Source organism: Zingiber officinale, chromosome 6A (assembly GCF_018446385.1).
Source record: "Zingiber officinale cultivar Zhangliang chromosome 6A, Zo_v1.1, whole genome shotgun sequence".
Lineage (NCBI taxonomy): Eukaryota > Viridiplantae > Streptophyta > Magnoliopsida > Zingiberales > Zingiberaceae > Zingiber > Zingiber officinale.
This window is the reverse complement of record NC_055997.1, coordinates 59,964,382-59,983,754: the sequence shown is the minus strand read 5'-3', so window position 1 is coordinate 59,983,754 and position 19,373 is coordinate 59,964,382.

Sequence of the window (19,373 nt, the reverse complement as noted above, 5' to 3'; positions counted from 1 at the left end):
TACTCTTGGACTAAGATATTAATTAAAGTGAGTTGTCAGTAACTCATTTAATTAGTGGACATTCGACATCTTAAACATAGGGAGATTAACACACTAATGATAAGAAGGAGCCCAAAATGTAATTTGGGATTGGTGTGGTAGTTTAATAATAATTCTTTAGTGATATGAATTATTATTGATGAAATTAAGTTGGGTGTTCAGGGCGAACACGGGAAGCTTAATTTCATCGGGAGCCCAAAACTAATTCCTCCTCTCGGTCTCTATCGTAGCCTCTTATTTATAGAGAATTATATCCACCAAATACCCACTTCCTACCCACCATTAGGTGGCCGGCCAAGCAAGCTTGGAGCCCAAGCTTGGGCTGGCCAAGCCAAAGGCTTGAGCCAAGTAGGATGGCTGACCATAGCTTGGAGCCCAAGCTTGGTGTGGCCGACCATATAAAATAAAAGGATTTTATTTTTAAAATCTTTTCTTACGTGGAAGCCATAGTTTTAAAAGAGAGTTTAAAATTTAAATCTTTCCTTTTATAATTTTCTACAAAAGATTAAGAGAAAGGTTTGATATCTTTCCTTATTTGTAGTTAAAAGGAAGATTTTAATTTTGATAAAACTTTCCTTTTATATAACCATCCTCATGATTTTAAAAGAGAGTTTTAAAATTAAATATTTCCTTTTATAGTTTCTACAAAAGATTAAGAGAAAAGATTTGATATCTTTCCTTATTTGTAGATTGAAAGGAAGATTTTAATTTTAAGAAAACTTTCCTTTTGTAATCATCCACATGTTTTAATAGAGAGATTTTAATTTATAAAAGTTTCCTTTTATAACCAACCATGAAGGTAATTTTTAAAGAGAAATTTTATTTTTAAAATTTTCAGAAACAAATAAGGAAGTTTTAATTTTGTGTTTAAAACTTTCCTTATTTGGAGCACTTGTAGGGGCCGACCATGAGAAGGGTTAAAAGGAATTTTAATTAAATTTTCCTTATTAACCAATGGCAAGGAAAATAAGGAAATTTTAATAATAATTAAATTTCCTTATTTGCCAAAACCAAGGAATATAAAAGAGAGGGTAGAGGTGCCTCACCTCACAACATATCTTCTATTGTTTCTCTCTTCTCTTCCTTGGTGTGGTCAACCCTATACTCCTCCTTTTCTCTTCTTCTTTAGTGGCCGGTGCATCCCTCTCTTGGAGTTCTTCTGGTGGCTGGTTCTTACTAGGAGAAGAAGGAGAGAAAGGAGCCTTTGTTCTAGCATCCCTTGGAGCTTGAAGGTTGGTGGCCGAAACTTGCAAGAAGGAAGGTGTCTTGGTGGTTCTCATCTCGATAGATCATTGCCCACACAACGTCCGAGATAAGAAAAGGAATACGATAGAAGATCAAGAGGTTGTTGCTTACAAAGAAAGGTATAACTAGTAATTCTATTCCGCATCATACTAGTTTTCTTTGTATGGATTTTGAAATACCAAACACAAGAGGCTAGTGATTCTAGATTTTCATATTTGTGATTCGAAGTTGTGTTTCTTTTGTTTTTTTTCGATCTTGTGATTCGATTGTTCTTTTTGGTTAAACCTAGGGTTACTATAAGGAAATTAAATATTGAATTTCGTTGAGATGCTTTGTCAAGGCAGTGGTGGATGTTCCCATACCCAAGAAGACCAAGTGCCTCGCCATGTTTGACCTGGAAGTCAATCTCTGAAATAAATATTTAATTGAATTTGTAACATGGGTGAATTTGGATCTATAATGTTAAGTATCGTTTGCGATCCAAATCTAAACCTTTAAGAACAGATAAGTTAAATTTGGAATCTATAATGTTAAGTTTTGTTTGTGATTTCAAATTTAATTTCTAAAGAACACAATAGGTTGTTAGGAAAGGTTCAGGACTTGTACAAAATTTTTATACAGGGGAACCGGTACGATATTCCTAGTAGCAACCAACAAGTAGTATCAGAGCTAGGGTTTGCCTCTGTGTGTTTGGTTTTCTGTTTAATTATGCACATGTCATACATATTTTAAGCAGGATAATAGTAGGATATGCTAACTCTGTGGTTACATGCTCCAATTATTATGGCTTAAATGTGATTGTGTGTGGTTGGACCCTTGGACATGTCAAGGGCATTTTTGTGTGTGCATTATTGTATTTATTAAATACAACAAGAGCTGTATTAGCCCTAGGATTTTACTTTTTTGTTCGATCTAGACTTTATGTACATTCCCTTGTGGAATATAGGATCGATATATGTAAAATTCTATTTTTATCACAGATCGTATCCATGCAAGGTGTGGTACTATTGGAGCACCAGAGGCGCAGCAGAAAAGGAAGCTCAATGGACATGACGACATGAATCCTAGGGCTGGCAGCACACGGAGGACAGTAATGGAAGAAGCCATAATAGTTGGAAAATTAATTTCCATATTTATTGCTTTTATTTACTGTGATGTGTGTGATGTGTGCTTGCATGATTAAAAATCCTCACCTTAAATAACTAAGTGGGAGAGGGATTAGTAAATAAATTCCACGGTCTCCATTACTGGTTTGTAAGTGATGCAACAAACTTGCGTGTTGGCTTTGAGTGTCTCCCTCCACAATGGATGAGTTTGTTTACGGATCACTAGATCAAACTTCCTTCATAGATGGTTATAGGAAATTATTTAGGAGCGTGTGATCTTCTCTAACTGAAGGGGCACAATCCTATTTAATAGACTAAGTATCAAGTAATGGTATACACTTAGGTGCATTTAATAGTATCCTCCCCAACGGAGTCACTGCTATTATTTGTGTGACCAAAAGAATACCAACTATTAATTTTATTTGTCATAAAGTTAGGATGACAAGATAATAAAATTAATGGGCAAGACCCTCCTCTTACAAATGTTGAATTTGTATACGTCTATACTAACGTGACATGCATATTTCCTGGTGTTTAGAGGTGTTGGTAAATTTAAATAGTATTGTTTGAGGAATCAATATTATTTTAAATTTAGAGTCTTGACCAAAAGTTTATTTTGTGATTCTTAGGATGACTTTCAACCCACTGACTATTATACTAAAAGAGAACAAACTTACTGGTCCAAACTACATAGGTTGGAAAAGAAACCTGGACATTGTCCTAACTGCTAAAGGCTATAAGTTTGCACTATTAGAGACCTGCCCTGAAGTGCCTAATAGTGATTCTAGTGAAGAGGAGATTGAGTATCATAAGAAATGGGTAAAGGCAGATGAGATGACGCGGTGTTACATCTTGGCTTCAATGTCAAATGTGTTGTAACATCAGCATCAGGACTTGCCAACTGCTTATAATATGATGAACAATCTCAAGGAACTCTTTGGACACCAGAGTCGGGCTGCTAGGCAAGAGGCAATGAGAAAATTAATGACAACCACCATGTCAAAAGGGACACCCGTAAGGGATCATATCCTAAAAATGATGGCTTACTTAAACGAGATACAAATCCTTAGAGCTGAAATCGATGGGGAAACCCAGGTCGATATTATTCTCCAAACACTACCTAGAAGTTTTGAGCAGTTCTGCCTGAACTATAATATGAATAAAAGGATGTATTCATTGGAAGAACTACTGACAGAACTTCAGGCAGCAGAAGGGTTATTTCGTCATAATTCTCAAATTCACTTTGCTGAAAATGTTTCTACTTCTAAGTCGAAAGGCAAGAAGAAGAACAAGAAACAAGCTGGCTCGACAAAGAAGGTGAATAGATCTCTAGGTACTGGACCGAAAGCTGGAGTAAAGAAGTCGAAAGGCAAGTGCTTTATTTGTAAGCAGACTGGACATTGGAAGGCGGACTGTTCTCGTAAGAGAGAGAACAATAAAGGTATATCTTATTCTCTAGTAGTTGAAACATGCTTAGCGGTGTTATCTACCAGTATTGTGTAGATACAGGAGCCACTGATCATGTCTACAATACATTGCAGGGGTTCCAGAAACCCGACGACTATATGAGAGAGAGATAACAGTCTACATGGGCAATGCTACGAAAGTGGCGGCTATTGCAGTGGGAGACGTCTACTTATCATTTGATAGGAATAGAAGTTTGGTTTTGAGAAATTGTCTTTATGTACCAACTTTTAGAAAGAATTTAATTTTAGTTTCTAAATTGTTTGTGAATGGATATTCTGTTTCTTTTGATGACAAAGTAGTTATCAAGAAGAATTGGGTTATTATCTGTTCTGGTATATTAGTAGACAATTTGTATACTTTAAATCCAATTTCTCCCACAAAGCAACAAATGGAAATTAATAACACATCTTCTAATTCTAATAAGAGAAATTAACCTTTGGAAATGAACTAAACATATCTTTGACATCTAAGACTTGGTCATATTAACTTGAGTAGGATTCAAAGGCTTATAGCCGATGGACTCTTGGGTTTATTAGTGTTGGAAAACTTTCCAACTTGCGAATCTTGTTTGGAAGGTAAAATGACCAAGAGACCTTTTAAGGTCAAGGGGTATAGAGCCAAAGATGTGTTAGAACTGGTTCATTCTGATTTGTGTGGTTCTATGTCTATCCAAGCAAGAGGTGGTTACAAATATTTTGTCTCTTTTATAGATAATTATTCGAGATACGGATACATTTACTTAATACGCCGTAAGTCTGAGTGCTTTGATAAGTTCAAAGAGTATAGGGATGATGTGAAGAAACGTCATGGTAAAAATATCAAGACACTACGGTCTGATCGTGGTGGCGAATACCTCTTTGGAGAGTTTAGGAATTACTTATTAGAGGCTGGGATTCAATCTCAATTGTCTGCACCTGGTACACCCCAACAGAATGGTGTGGCAGAACGAAGGAATATGACTCTTATGGAAATGGTTAGATCGATGATGAGTTATTCAGAATTACCAAATTCGTTTTGGGGATATGCTCTGGAAATAGCAGTGTACATTCTGAATATGGTACCTTCTAAATCAGTACCCTCTACTCCCATGGAATTGTGGAATGGGCATAAGCCTAGTCTAAGTCATATTCGGATATGGGGTAGTCCAGCACATGTGCTGAAGGGAGATACTGACAAGTTAGAATCATGTACAGAAGTTTGTCTATTTGTGGGATATCCTAAGGGAATGAAAGGTGGTTTGTTTTATAATCCTAAAAATCAGAAGATCATTGTAAGCACCAATGCTCAATTTTTAGAAGAAGATTATGTAATGAACCATAAGCTCATGAGTGAAATTGTTCTAGAAGAAATTAGAGAGGACATGTCTACTTTAATACCAACAGTGCAAGATGAAATATCACAGGAAACTGCAACACGTATCACAAATGATACACAACAATAGACAGTGCCTCGTCGTAGTGGGAGGGTTGTTAGGCAACCTGAAAGATTCATGTTTTTGGGAGAGTTGTCGGACTTGATCCCAGGTAAACATGAACTTGATCCCCGAACATATGACGAATCACTCCAAGATATAGATGCAATATCTTGGCAAAAAATATTGAATTCAGAAATAAAATCTATGTATTCTAATAAGGTTTGGGAGCTTGTAGAACCACCAAATGGTGTAAAAGCCGTTGGATGTAAGTAGATCTACAAAAGGAAAAGAGGGACAAATGGGAAGGTGGAAACCTTCAAAGCAAGACTTGTTGCGAAAGGGTACACTCAGAAAGAGGGAATTGATTATGAGGAAACCTTTTCGCCAATGGCCATGCTTAAGTCTATTCGAATACTTTTATCCATTGTCACTCATATGGATTATGAGGTTTGGCAAATTGATGTCAAGACAGCTTTCCTAACGGAAGTCTTGAAGAAAACATCCATATGAAGCAACCAGAGGGGTTCATTGAAAAATGCAAAGAGCATCTAGTGTGCAAGCTAAATCGGTCTATTTATGGACTGAAGCAAGCTTCAAGGTCTTGGAACATTCAGTTTAATGAAGTAATCTAGTCGTATGGATCTATTCAGTGCCCGGATGAGTCTTGTGTATACAAGAAGTGTGATGGAAACGTTGTGGTATTTCTTGTACTATACGTAGATGACATTTTGTTAGTTGAAAACAATATCAAAGTATTGTCGGAAGTAAGGGTATGGTTGTCCAAGCAATTCGATATGAAGAACTTGGGAGAATGCACACATATTATTGGGATAAAAGTAATAAGGGATCGCAAAAAAAGGATGTTGTGCTTATTCCAAGCTTCATATATCGATACAATCATTGCTCGTTTTAGCATGCAAGACTCCAAGAAAGGTTTTCTACCTTTTAGGCATGAAATAGCTTTATCTAAAGAGATGTATCCGAAGACATCAAAGGAGATAGAGGACATGAAGGCAGTTACTTATGCTTCAGCTGTAGGAAGCCTAATGTATGCTATGTTGTGCACGAGACCGGATATCTGTTTTGCCGTGGGCATGGTTAGCAGATATCAATGTAACCCTGGACAAAGACATTTGACTGCTGTAAAGTATATATTAAAGTACTTGAGAAGGATTAGAGATTATATGCTAGTTTATCAAGCAGATGATTTGCTCCCTCTGGGTTACACAGATTCTGACTTCTAATCAGATAGGGACAATAGTAAGTCTACATCAGGCTATGTGTTTACTTTAGAGGTGGAGCCATTGCATGGAGGAGTGTTAAGCAGAAATGTGTTTCAGACTCAACCATGGAAGTTGAGTATGTGGCAGCCTCTGAGGCAGCCAAAGATGTTGTATGGCATAGGAACTTCCTAATGGACTTAGATGTGATTTCTAGTTTGCCCAAAATCATCACAATTTATTGTGATAATAGCGGTGCAGTAGCAAACTCGAAGGAACCACGAGCCCATAAGGCAAGTAAACATATAGAGTGCAAGTACCATCTAATATGAGACATCGTAAAGCGAGGAGAAGTTGTTGTCGCCAAGATTGCATCAGCAGATAACCTGGCAGATCTTTTCACTAAGGCCCTTCCGGTGAAACCTTTCGATCGAAATGTTGAAGGAATGTGAATCAGATGTGTGGCAGCATTTATGACAGCATAGACTTTTAGTATAAGTGGGAGATTGTTAGAGTGTATACTAAAAGCTTAGCTTTTTGTAAATATTTATTTTGAAATAAAGAATCACATTGATCAAATGTCTACATTTATGTTAAGTGTAGTTGTTCAATTAATTTATATTGTAGATAACATGGTGTGTGGTGTCACACACAGAAGATAATGTCATCAATTCTTTATAAATTATAAACAGTTGCTCACGACTAAGATGGATAGGAACAAACCATTGGAATAGTCATAGTGTAATTTGATATTAGTTTATCTTGACTATAAAATTACACTAGTATACTCAGAGTGTATTGAGCTGGACCATTTAAGGTAAGTTCTTTTTATACTGACTAAATAAAAGAACAAGACCTTTGTTATTATGGAAGTGTGTGCTTTTAATCATGATATAATAACAAGCACATATACTTAATATTCATTTCTTTAATTTATCAAAGGGTGCGATTTAGTTCGATAAATCAATAGACCCGATAAGTTGGGAAATGATATTATTTATATGGTGTGTTGTTGATTATAGAATGAAACTATGCCTTAGTAATCTAGGTTGATAATGCCCCCAAGAGGAGCTCATAAGGATTGTCATGTAAACCCTGCAGATGGACTTAGTCCATAAGTGGTACTACTCTTGGACTAAGATATTAATTAAAGTGAGTTGCCAGTAACTCATTTAATTAGTGGGCATTCGACATCTTAAACATAGGGAGATTAACACACTCATGATAAGAAGGAGCCCAAAATGTAATTCGGGATTGGTTTGGTAGTTCAATAATAATTCTTTAGTGGTATGAATTATTATTGATGAAATTAAGTTGGTTGTTTAGGGCGAACACGGGAAGCTTAATTTCATCGGGAGACCAAAATCAATTCCTCCTCTCGGTCCCTATCGTAGGCTCTTATTTATAGAGAATTATATCCAACAAATACTCACTTCCTATCCACCCTTAGGTGGCCGGCCAAGCAAGCTTGGAGCCCAAGCTTGGGCCAGCCAAGCCAAAGGCTTGAGCCAAGTAGGGTGGCCGACCATAGCTTGGAGCCCAAGCTTGGTGTGGCCGGCTATATAAAATAAAAGGATTTTATTTTTAAAATCTTTTCTTACGTGGAAGCTATGGTTTTAAAAGAGAGTTTAAAATTTAAATCTATCCTTTTATAGTTTTCTACAAAAGATTAAGAGAAAGGTTTGATATCTTTCCTTATTTGTAGTTAAAAGGAAGATTTTAATTTTGATAAAACTTTCCTTTTATATAACCATCCTCATGATTTTAAAAGAGAGTTTTAAAATTAAATATTTCCTTTTATAGTTTCTACAAAAGATTAAGAGAAAAGATTTGATATCTTTCCTTATTTGTAGATTGAAAGGAAGATTTTAATTTTAAGAAAACTTTCCTTTTGTAATTATCCACATGTTTTAATAGAGAGATTTTAATTTATAAAAGTTTCCTTTTATAACCAACCATGAAGGGAATTTTTAAAGAGAAATTTTATTTTTAAAATTTTCAGAAACAAATAAGGAAGTTTTAATTTTGTGTTTAAAACTTGCCTTATTTGGAGCACTTGTAGGGGTCGACCATGAGAAGAGTTAAAAGGAATTTTTAATTAAATTTTCTTTATTAACCAATGGCAAGAAAAATAAGAGAATTTTAATAATAATTAAATTTCCTTATTTTCCAAGACTAAGGAATATAAAAGAGAGGGTAGAGGTGTCTCACTTCACAACATATCTTCTATTGTTTCTCTCTTCTCTTCCTTGGTGTGGCCGACCCTATACTCCTCATTTTCTCTTCTTCTTTAGTGGCCAGTGCATCCCTCTCTTGGAGTTCTTGTGGTGGTTGGTTCTTGCTAGGAGAAGAAGGAGAGAAAGGAGCCTTTTTTCTAGCATCCCATGGAGCTTGAAGGTTGGTGGCCGAAACTTGCAAGAAGGAAGGTGTCTTGGTGGTTCTCATCTCGGTAGATCATTGCCCACACAATGTCCGAGATAAGAAGAGGAATACGATAGAAGATCAAGAGGTTGTTACTTACAAAGAAAGGTATAACTAGTAATTCTATTCCGCATCATACTAGTTTTCTTTATATGGATTTTGAACTACCAAACACAAGAGGCTAGTGATTCTAGATTTTTGGATTTGTGATTCGAAGTTGTGTTTCTTTTGTTTTTTTTCGATCTTGTGATTCAATTGTTCTTTTTGGTTAAACCTAGGGTTACTATAAGGAAATTAAATATTGAATTTCGTTGAGAGGCTTTGTCGAGGCAGTGGTGGATGTTCCCATACCCAAGAAGGCCAAGTGTCTCGCCATGTTTGACCTGAGAGCCGATATCTGAAATAAATATTTAATTGAATTTGTAACATGGGTGGATTTGGATCTATAATGTTAAGTATCGTTTGCGATCCAAGTCTAAACCTTTAAGAACAGATAAGTTAAATTTGGAATCAATAATGTTAAGTTATGTTTGCGATTCCGAATTTAATTTCTAAAGAACACAATAGGTTGTTAGGAAAGGTTCAGGACTTGTACAAAATTTTTGTACAGGGGAACCGATACGATATTCCTAGTAGCAACCAACAGATGGATGCTTATGAGCATGCCCGATCTTATAAGGAAAGGACAAAGAAATGGCATGATCAGCATATTTTACGCAGAGATTTTAAAGAAGGAGACTTAGTTTTATTATTTAATTCAAGGTTAAAACTTTTTCCAGGAAAACTTAAGTCACGATGGACGGGTCCATTCAAAGTTAAAAAGGTTTACCATTTCGGAGCAATAGATATTTAGAATGAAGAGCTGGGAATTATCAAGGTGAACGATCAACATCTAAAAAGATATATACATGGTATGAATTTGGAAGAGAAACAAAAATTATACTTCTCTGAACCTCGTCCCCCAGATTAAGAATACGAGGTCAAGCTAATGACCTTAAACAAGTGCTTCTAAGGAGACAACCTAAGGTTTCAAGTTTTCTTTTCATTAGTTAGTATTTTTATTTCGTTGTTGTTGTTTGTTTTCAGGTTATATTTTGCTTCTATGAGCTAGCCATGATTACTTCATGGGCATGGAAGCATTGGAGAAGTTGGAAAGGGAGAAAAATTATCTATGTTGAGCTAAGCAGTGCTTGGTCGTGTACCAGACAAGTTCGTGTAGAGCTTACAGAGGAGGAAGAGCACCTGACTGTGTGAGTCACACGGGCTGTGTGAACTTACTCAAGGAGGAGATGTGCTCGGCCGTGTACCAGACACGACCATGTGAATATACCAAAGATGAAAACTGCACTACCCGTGTCAATTGACACGACCATGTAGAAATTCCCGAGAAGGAGAAGGAACCAATTGTGTACCATACACGGCCGTGTGAATCAAGCCGTGAAGGGGACTGCACTAGCCGTGCCATTTGGTACGGTCGTGTGGACATAATCGAGAAGGAGAACATAAGTCCACTGTAAGTTCACACGGCCATGCTGAAAATTCATACACGGTCGTGTGAAAGGAAAAGCACGACCCAACCTAATTTTTAAGGGTTAGGGCACGGGGGTGTATGTGCTACACGACCGTGTCCACCGCACACTCCCCTTTCTCTCTTCTCTTCTTCTCATCAAGGGCTCTAAACTACTTCCACTCAATCCCTTCTCTCATCTTCCTTAAAAGTTCAACCTTTTTAGCTTCTATTATGTCGAATGTAATCAAGGATACTTCATCAACAAAAAGAGGGAAAGAAAAGATGCTTGCCACAAAAGGAAGGAACTCTTGTTTCAAAGGTATTTCCAATAATTTTGGCATTGTCTTTTCTAGCAAAGAACAACAACTTCGATATTTCTCTTTATGCAAACGTCCTCTCTTGAGTACTAAATTTTTGGATGATGCAACTTTAGATACCTTAGGGTTTAGAGAGGATATTGCTTGGTTATTTGAAAGAATAGGTTGGAGTGGATTAATGAATATGAAATATCCAACTTATCCTAGAATCATTTTTGGAATCTTAAGTTCTATAACAGTAGATAATGTACGAGGGGGAAAATTAAAATTCTGTCTATTGAATGAAGATTATGAATGGACATTGAGTGATTTTAATACTTGTTATGATCTACTTAAAAATGATGTGTGTACAATTTTACCTAAATTCGAGAATTCACACTTTTGGCAACAAATTTCTGGGCAATCCCATTTTAACCCTCACACTTCTAGAGCTCCTTATATCATTAATCTCATTTTTAGATATATTCATTTAGTCATGAAGAACACTATATTTGGACGAGAGGATAAAGAAGAGATAGTAAGACTTATGGATTTGTATTGTTTATGGGCAATGGTTGAAAATATTTCAATTAATTCAGGTTATTTCTTTCTTAAGCATTTAGTAAAATTGGGGAAAGTAGATTCTACCACACCTATTATTTTAGGAGGGTTGTTAACTCAAATAGCATTAGTATTAGGGTGTGATCTTGATGAATTAGAGGTGATTGATGAATCTTGTATATTAGATCTAAATTCATGTTTAGTAATGAAAATAATAAGGCATGAGAAACATGGGTATAGTCTTCTTATTAAAAACAATTTCCCTTTAAGATTGGCCAATCATGACCTTACTACTATTCGTGTTAAGGATAATTGGCGTTTAATTTTAGCAAGTCAACAATCTAGATTGTTGTCAACCTCAGTTTCAAGAGATATTCCTTCAGTTAGTCGTAACATTCATAAATTTGATTTTCATGAACTCTATTCTATTTTGGATAAAATTAATAATGATTTAGATTCAATTAACGAACTACTTACAAATAAAGCTTGCATGGGAGAGGAACAATTTAGGAAATTGCAAGAGTGTTTCAAGAGTGAGAGAGAGTTGTGTGATAAAATTTCTAGATTTATGAAATCTTATAGAGCTCGAATGGAGTTTAATGAAGATTTTCGAGGTTTTATGAGATATTGGCAAGATGATTTAGATAAATTGTTTGAATATCATAATTTTTTTAGAGATGAAGTAAGATGGTTCATTAATGCTTTTCCTTTTCCTCTTCCTGAGTTCCCCGAACTTTCTCCTCCACCACCATATTGATTTCATCGGGAAGATGAAAAGTTTAAGTGGGGGGGGGGGTTGCGACAACCTGATTTTTCTTTGCATTTTTTAGTTTTTCTATTTCATTATGCATTTTGTTTTGTTTTTTTGGTTTCTTGAGTTTGTTTTGACTTTCATTTGATTGTCTTTTGAAACATTGTGGCATACATATTGAGAACATCAATCTTCACTTTTATGCTTTCTTGTCTAAAAGTAAAAATTGTTAGCACGTTTTTTATCTTGATTCATGATGTTGTAAATGATGCTAGTATGTTTAGTGTACCTCTTTTCTCTATCTTAAGTAGCATGATATGAGCTAAGTATCGTATGGAGATAAGTTTGAGATTTGACTTAACCTTAAGGATCTTACTTTCACTTTACTTGAGCTTGAATAGTTGATATCATTGAAATAGTCATGATTCATCCTATTTGTTTAGTACTTGATTTCCATGGTGATTTCTCAAACTTCATTTTGGTTATTGGATGAGGCTCGAATCATGTAAACTCATTTAGAAAAATTAAAATATCCCAACATTTGTGCTTATGTACATATATGTTAAGTGTTGCACCTTGCAATCACTTAGAAAAAAAAAGTGAAAAGGAAATGAAAAAAAAACTGTTGAATAAGGGATATAAAAATAGTTGTCGTGAGTGGAAACTAGCAAGTTACCCCTTTGAGATCGAGTTAGGTTACTGGGGAAATAACTGCTATGATTCTCTTGATATCGAGCACGCCTTTGAGACCTTGGGTTGATTGAGAAATATGAACCGAGTGTGTGGCAGGTAAGTGTCTATCACCGGAAACATTAGGAACTCAATTGGATGACGACTTGACTAGGACGAAGATTGAAACTTGAAGAGTTTGTGTCACTTATTTGCACTGTACACAAAGAGACTTATGCTTAAGCCATACTTGAGTTATTTCCATGATCATGCTTATCAATGAAACTTTTGGATAGAGATAGGAAAGTGCATTAGGGATTATGATGCATTATAGAACATATGAATCTAGATTGCGACATTTTGCTTGAGAACAAGCAAAAGTTTAAGTCTAGAGGTGTGATGTGCGTAGATTGTATACACTTGTTTAGCATGTTTTGACACACAGTCACATGTTTTACACATGCTCTATCTATGCATTTTCATACTCCTTGCTTTACTTTTAGCATATTTACTCTTCTTTGTTCGGAGATCTGCTTGTGTGCATTTTCTATCTACAGGAGTCAAATTTGGAGAAGAATTGATGTTCGTGGCCAACTCTACAAGCAAGTGAAGGAAGACAACATCATCCATGTGAGCCACATGGCCATGCCAAGGGAAAATGACCTTGGCCGTGTGGAGCAGACAACCCGTGTAGCATCAGCAGAGGAGAAGCATGACATGGCCGTGTGGATTCACACGACCATGTCATCCCTGAAGCAATTCCATAACACGGTCGTGTAGATCTACACGATCGTGTAACCTTTCTAGAGACAAAGCACTGCTAGGCCGTGTGTGCCACACAGCCGTGTGACACTTCTAGAGACAAGGATTGGCTAAGCCATGTGGATCTGCACGACCATGCAAGCTAGCCAGAGACAAAGTATGGCACGACCGTGTGAGAGTCACACGGCCATGTGACTCTGGCCGAGAGGGAAGTAGGCAAGGCTAAGTGAGATTCACACGGCCGTGCCATGGGCCGTATGCCACCCAAACCCCCTGCTCTATATAAGGTTTTCTCCTCCTTTGAAAGAGGGGAGGCTCTCCCTTTGGGGAGATCCAATCTTGAGGCTTTCCTTCACCTTTTGGGCGTGGATCCGACGACTTCAAGGGGTTTCCATCCAAGATTCGACTCCAGTAGCACGGATTGGTTCCGAAGATCACTCGTCGTCTTTAGATAAGCCTTTCTTCTTTATCTTCTTGATTGAGATTTAAATATTTACGATCATCTTGTCTTTGGTTCTTTTCTCTTGTTTCATGGAGTAGATCTCCTTGTTCTAGGATGGAGAGAGTATTTATGATGTGAATTGATGTATGAATTCAAGGATTTACCAACTTCTTGTTTCAATGATGTTGTTATATTTTGTATCAATTCAATCTTGTGTGAATTGTTATTTTTGAATCTAATTATCATTCTTGATTGAATGTTTATAATTCTTGTGGATCTTGTAGAGGAATTCCTTAGATTGTATGACCAAGGGGCGTCGTGGCAGGGTCGCCCCGTTAACGGACATTTAGGGGATCACCTTGAAGGGTGATGGAAGAATCAATAAAGAAGGGGGATAGATGAATGTGGTGTATCCTATATCTTGATGTGAATTGATTAGTGATAAGTTTCTATGTTATATGACCGAGGGCATCGCAACAGGGTTGCCCTGTTAATGGACTTCATAGGGATCATTTCTATTTAGTTTCTTAAGGTGTAGATTAATGTCCTTAGCCGGTGTTTTCTGCAGAAGATAACCGACAACTTCTTGCAAACACATGACAATTGAGGATAGGGTTGGTTGATCATATTACATTGATAAGTATTACAAAGAAACCAAATCTCCTAGAACCTCTATAAGACCTAGTTTCCTGCATTACCTTTTTTGTTTGTGTAATTCTTGTTTGGTTGTTTAGCTAATTCGCTTTGAGACGTCTTTAGTGATTATAACCAGTCCCTGTGGAAACGATAATTTTTTATACTACTGACGACGTAACCGTACACTTGCGGTGACATAACACTAGACTCACCAACCTCAAAGAAATGATAACAAATTGAGACTCACTTAGATATGCACTCAATGTGTTTCTAAGAACCTCTGACTATACATCAATAGTGGATTCATATTACATCTCAAAGCACTTGGTGGTAAGTACTTTAGAAAAATTATTTTCAACTTTAAAATTACATGAATCTCGATGTACAAGATTTAAAGATACAGAAAAATTAAATAACAACATTGCTTTTAAAACTAAGAAGAATGAACCAAATTCAGAGTTATGACTAGATGAAGATGAAGAAACATACATGGTAAGAAAATTCAATAAGTTTTTTAAAACTAATAAGTTAATAAGGCACAAGCTAAGAAACTTCTTCAGGTAAAAAGGAAGGTGAGGTGCTACAATTGTGATAAAGGACACATCAAGAATAATTGCCCAGATTGAAGAATAAAGATAAAGAAGGATAAAGCGTCAAGAAGGTCCAAGAAAAGAAATCTAAAAGCAACTTAGAGTGAATTGTCGTCTGAAGAGTATGAGAACAAAGAATACACTATACTAGCACTAATTGTTAGAGCAATCCCAATGGTCCGTGCGACCATGCGTTTTGGTGTTTGGGCAAAGGGTTTAAGTTAGGTTCACCCTTGTATTTGATATGTGTATTTGAGTTGTGCAGGATTGCAGGATACACATATTACTCAGCTTGATGGCTTCGGGTCCGGTGAAGGATGGAGCATCTGAGGGACCGTGGACAAGGCAACAAAGACAAGGGGCTGAGAGAAGCAACTTCGAGGCATACACAAAGGATGGCATTAGAGATGAGCCACGGGCTTGAATACATCCGAGGGATGAGAGCCAAAGGAATTAGGATTGAAGGCAAGAGGCCAAAGCTACAAAAAAGAGTCAAGTGAGTCATGAGGGTCCAAGTGTGAGAGAAATATACTCGGGAAGGGAAACCCTAGGTTTAGGATTGTGCCAGTCAACTGGTACTGGTACCAGTTGACTGGGGGTGAGCATAGAGAGTTTTTGTGCTTGAATGGAAGGGACCAGTCGACTGGTGCAAGGACCAGTCAACTAGTAAAGAGCCGTTGAGAGAGTCGTTGGCCAGACACCAGTCGACTAGTGCAAGGACCAGTCGATTGGTAACAGTAAATATCCTTGTTGTTTCTTCCCAAACTCTATAAGATGGATCTTGGGATGACTGGCCAAGGTGACAAAATTAGTGGTGGTTAACCCTAATTAGTAGTCAACAAGCGCTCAAGAGTTCTTTGTGTTCCAAGAGGTCTTGGTTGGAGTTGTGGTGAGGTTTTTCTATCCACAAGGAGTTGCTTGAGTAGCCAAAGTTTGTTAGGTGCTAATCCAACGATGAATAGGGATCACCCACCTTACAGTCAACCATGCAGTAGGAGCCCTAATCTCCGAACCACGTTAAACAACATGTAGTGGTTTGCATTTCTCTTTTTGTCTTTAGATTAGCTTTTGTATTTATATTAGTTTGTATTTTCACTGTGCAAACTGACAAATATGTAGGAAGTGATTAAATTGGGGGCAACATCTATTCAACCCCCCTTCTAGTCGGCCACAAGATCCCCAACAAGTGGTATCAGAGCCAAGGTCACACTTCACTGAACTAACCACTGAGAAGAGCAGTGCTTAAGAAGATGACCGGCTTGATAGAACCGCCGAAGTATGAAGGAGAAAGCCTAGGGGACATCACATTTTGGATGATGAAGATGTTAGTATTAGCTCTAAGAGTCAATTATGAGATGATTGACATATCCAGATTAGAATCATTGAGTTAGACTCAAGTGAATTCAACCATATGGATTCAATCTAATCCGAATTACACTTGAGTTAGACTCAAGTGAATTCATTCACTAAAGAGGTTTAATGAAGAATTAATTTCAAAATTCATTAAATTTTGAAAATTGAATTCAAAATGAAGAGTTTCATAATGGCCTTAATGGAGTGTTAAGTCTCATTAAGTGAATTAATGCTCATTAAGTATTTTCATTGGATGAAGTACAAAAGTATTTTCCTCTCATTTTTTAGTATGATTTTTCATTCTTCTTCCTCTCCTCCTTTCATTGGCCGAAACTCACTAGAGGGTTGTTAGCACAACCTTGAGTGTTGGTCTTCTCCATTTTCTTGTGTTCGTGTAGATACCAAAAGAGGTATGGACACATGATTGTGCTGAGATCCTAGCTGTCGGGAGATTAAGTACACGCATCAAAGGTATAACCCTCTCATGTAAAATTTAGTATATGTTTTTTTCCTTTCTCATGGATCCTTTGGAGGTACTAGATGTTTTCCGCTGTGTTTTCACATGTTTAGTGCCCTAGTTCCTTACAGTGGTATCAGAGCCACTTGCAAAGACATATGTTAAGTTGTTAGATTTTATATGTGATATAGAAATTACATAATAGGTTTACTATGATTTACATGTTTATGAGTTTTCTGTTGGGAACAAAACAGTGAGTATATGAACAAACTAAAGGATATGACATCTTCTTACTTGTTATAAATGAGTGTTATAACCTATTTCATTTGATAGAAATATACTTCCAAGGTTTTGACCAATAGAAGTTGTGAACAGCAAGGTGGTCTCGACCAAAGTGTTGTGAATAACATGGTCTCTCGATTTTTGTGGGTTGCAAGGTCTCGGGTATTGTAGCAACTCATACAATGAGTATGTGAAATAATTTTTCGATGGGGGTGTTGCCCCCTTGACCCCACCCACTAACCGGTTAGCGGGATCATCATGGCGTTGCGACTCATAAGTAGTTGTTGAAATCATAGTAGATTTATGTCATAAGGATATTGTGAATATATATATGACATGGTACATGGTTATGGACTTTAACCCCAATGTGATTAGATGTGGTTGTAATTCATAATATGGCCTGCGTGTTGTGCATTTATCTTTTATCACTTTAGTTGTAAATTTAGACTACCCTCGAATGTAACTCGAGGTTTCTTTAGGTTTTGTAATGTATAAATTAGAGAAGAATTAGTCTACTGGATGATGGTGGAAAAGGGAGAAGGACAACAACACATGGTGACTAAGGAAGCACTTGAAGAAGATGCTTAGACCTAGGTTGACTTTTCGATCTTCTCATTGGCTTGAGAAGATCATAGATGATGGGGCCATAACCATGTCACGTTTCATTTTGCATATATGTTGATGTGTGCTATGATTGTGTGCTAAGTGTAGTTTAATAATAATTAGGTCCTTTTAATATATGTCTACCAAAGTTTGGTACTCACTTCTAACTCGATCAATTGTAGCCAAAAAAGCAAAGTGACTCGATTTATCTTGCTAGAGTTCAACAGGACAATTGTGATGCCCGACTATTAAACTTTGGGTGTGACTTAACTAAGTTATATCAATTAGATTGAGAACTTAAAGGCATACCCTATATGATAAAATTCAAATTATACTAGTCTTGGGCAATTAGCCAAAGCTAACTCAAGATGAGTTATAATGTGGATTTCATAAGATGGGCAAACGAACAAATAGTCTTGTTCACCGAATGATACAAGAGTCACATAGGATATAATTGGTAAACGTTACCTACCTAAGTTATACTAAGTCTTGGACGATTAGCCAAAGCTAACTCAAGATGAGGTATAATATGGATCTTGTCCCACATAAATGTCATCGCGATTAGATTTGGAACCAGTAGTGTGGGCAAAACCACATCCATGACTTGTTCCTACCTAGCATTACAATTCAATGGGAGAATCATTTAATTAAAGTCATAATTAAATTATCTAAATATGATACTTATTTTTGTATTTTATTGTTGTAGATTACCATATCATCAAATACGTCAAATACCCTCTCTCTGCAATCTGTCCTTAATAAGGACAAGCTCAACAGAGTTAACTTCTTGGTCTGGTACAGAAACTTAAGAATAGTTCTCAAGCAAGAAAGAAAATTGTACATCCTAGAGCATCCCATCCTTGAAGCACTCCTCACCCCCCCTACTGCCACTAGAGCTGATAAGGATGCCCCTGGTGACTTGGGTCTTCTCCTTAGCAGTATGAAGATAGGACTGCACCGGGTTGTCGAGGGCAGTTAGATCAAAAACGCGGCTGGTGGTCGTGGGAGATTCCAGCTCCCGAAAGCGAGCCTTCAGAGACTTATTCTCTCGTTGCAGACCAGCCATATATTGTGATATGCTAAGTCCTAGGGCGCAGGTCTATCAAGAGCAGGGGAAGATTAGCATTAGCATTATCTCAAGGGTGTAAAAAAGAAAGAAAAACCTCACCGATACTAGCCGTTGTGAGAACAGGTCAGCTAACTCTAGTGTTGGGCCTTCCAAAATTTAGTCAGCGGTAATTTTCCATGACTCAGCCAGGGCCCCATGGAATTACACCTGACCTCAGAGGGGAGAAGCACTAGCAGAAGGAATGAGACCCAACACTTGTAGAGATGACAGCTAGAAGGAGGAGGTGAAGGCATACTTGCTCTTGAGGCGCTCCTTGGGGCGGGAAGAAAAGGTAGGTGTCGAAATTGGAGCAAAATGTGGAAGAGAAGGGGTCTAGGAGTCCCCGGGCTAGTCTCTTGCTTGGGAGTTGGTCTGCTTCGGGATGGAGACAGGAACAGGAGAAGAATTTGCAGCCTCTATTGCCGGAGAAGGGGCCACCCG